The 2,428-nt window shown below is 44.4% G+C and overlaps 1 protein-coding gene across 1 annotated transcript in view; it reads right to left on the bottom strand.

Moving 5' to 3' along the window:
* Positions 1 to 2,428, bottom strand: part of CALN1 (calneuron 1) — a 425,613-nt gene that overhangs the window by 419,505 nt on the left and 3,680 nt on the right. The gene's annotated exons all lie outside the window — the stretch shown is intronic.

The raw sequence follows: 2,428 nt of genomic DNA, 5'->3' as shown, positions 1-2,428 counted from the left end.
CTGGGTCTTCACAAACCCTCGGGTGATTCGGATGCTTGCTGCAATCTGAGAAATGCTCAGGTTTGAGAGCTCAGAGGGCGGGCTCTGGAAATGCGGGCTGAAGCCACCACCAAGCCCCCAGAGGCCTGGGGCTCAGCTCTGCCGCTGCTGGCTCTTCCTCAACAGGAAGGCTTGGGCCTCAGTGTCCTCATTTGGAAAATAAGGACATGCAGGCCCCTGCAGCCCTGACATCGTGGGACAGATGGCTGAAATCAAGTCCAGCAGATCCCACAGTGCCCTTCCCTTAGGGAGAGGCCCAATTGGATCACATCCTGTGGGAGCCCCCACAGGGTGTGCAGTTGCTAAGGGCCATTTGGCTTCAAAACAAAGGAGAACGATGGCAAGGAGAAGGGTCCGTGGCCAGAAAAAGTTAGAGGGAGAATCCAAGTTAGTGGTTGAGTGTGTGTGTCTGTGTGTGTGTGTGCATGTGTCTGTGTGTATGTGATTGTGTGTATGTGTGTGCATGTGCAGTATGAGACTTTATCTAGGTACTTGCTTCTTTTTCTTTCCTCTCCCCTTTATCTGTCTCCTCTCTTTCTCTTGACTACCTATTTCTCCAAGACCATGATTCCGTCTCTGCCATTCTACTGAGAAATAAACCAAACCCTTCCTTGAGTTTTGCAACTTTCACTGCCTACCACCCTCTCCTTCCCAGGAGAATGGACCTTCTAGAAATAGAGGTCTCAACTCAGAGCCATCACGTCAAAGCTCCACGTCTATTCTTGTCCTCCCTCAGTGTGGCTTCTGCCTCCATCACTCCAGGAAACTGGGCCAGCTGCCTCCTACTCTCAAAGTCCGAGGGGCACTCCCCGGCCCCTGTCTTGCTCGGTCCCTCTGGCATTTAACACACCATCCGCTGCAGGTTCTACCTTCTGACTGTCCGCGATCAGACTTCAAATGATGCTAAATAACTGCCACTCTTTGCCCATTTTTATCTTTAGTTTCTAATTTTATATTTCATTACATAAACACATATGTGTATATGCCATCCAGAATATGCTATGGAAATAGCCAAGGTATAGTCTATCTCATTTTTTCAGTGTCTCTTAAATAAAACCCCAGGGGAAAAAAAATACTCTTTGAGAATTAAATTCCAGAAAACATGTTTCCTTGAGGAACTCGCATATCATCTCACGAGCAATGAAACTCAAAAAGTAATTCCCAGAAAGCTTGCAATGGGGAAATTGATCATGTCGGCCCTTGTGGAGAGTACTGACTAGAAATAACCACAAAGGGAGAGCCTGGGGTGTGAATTATGTCCCATTTCTTGCTCTGGGTGCTGGTGAAAGAGGATGTTCAGTGTAAAAGGTATGGATCCATGTAATCATGGTATGAAAAATTTCTGGATGGTTAAATTTTTAAAAGAATTTCCTTTTTCTGACCAGAAAGTTGGGATCAGATTGGTGGCTCAATTATATTCTTATACACCTGATGACCTTTATGTGTGCATTTTATTTTTTCTGAGCTTGCTCTTCTATTCTAAATTGTATTTTCTTTAGTACAGAATTTTTGTGCTTGCTTTACAATTATATATATTATGTCCCATTATACATCCAAAATGCTATCAAAAATGGTTTATGGAAGTAGAAAAGGTAGAAATAAATAGATATTCTTTCAAGTAGATAAAGTTCTATTTTTTGTGTCTATATCCTTCTTGCCTAGCATACAGTACTTATTTAATTAATATCGAAAGAAAGAAACATTTATCTGTGGAGGAAAAGAGAAAAATAGGATAAAAGCAATGTAGCACTTAGGAGTCAAGGGCAGGTTATTTTTAAGATGAGCGCCATCTGAGCAGGTCTCTGAGGAGGTGGGAAGAAACCAGGAGAAAGGGATTAAGTTGAAAATGGGAGGGTGATCTATGACTCTTGCTCCCAGGAGAGGGGAGGAGATAGAGTACAGGAAGGGGGTAAGTTGTCTTAAACAGAAGAGACACTCTTCTTCGGTCTCCACAATTGGCTTCACCTCCTCTCTTTAACCTGTAAATAGTTGTAACGCCTTAAAATCCTTAGTCTTCTCCATCCATAACCCACCTCCTGACGATCTCATCTGAAACAGCTTTAAATACCGCCTGTGCTCTGATGGCTCCTAAGGCTCGGTATCCAGCCCAGGTCTCTGCTATGACCTCAGGACTGCCTACTCAGCATCTCCGCCGGGATGCTCCACCGGGCATCTGGAAGTTAACAGGAGAAACACCCAATTCCTGATCTTCTCCCAAACCCAGTCATCCCCATTGGAGGCCAAAGAAGCTTGAGTCATCCTTGACTCATCTCTTTCTCTCACACAACTATATAATCCATCAGCAAATTCTGTTGCCTTCATCCAAAAGGAAGGAAGGAAGGAAGGAAGGAAGGAAGGAAGGAAGGAAGGAAGGAAGGAAGGAAGGAAA

Source organism: Myotis brandtii, unplaced genomic scaffold (genome assembly GCF_000412655.1).
Source record: "Myotis brandtii unplaced genomic scaffold, ASM41265v1 scaffold363, whole genome shotgun sequence".
Classification (NCBI taxonomy): domain Eukaryota; kingdom Metazoa; phylum Chordata; class Mammalia; order Chiroptera; family Vespertilionidae; genus Myotis; species Myotis brandtii.
The sequence above is the reverse complement of the archived record's forward strand: the minus strand, read 5'-3'. Positions and strand labels throughout refer to the sequence as shown.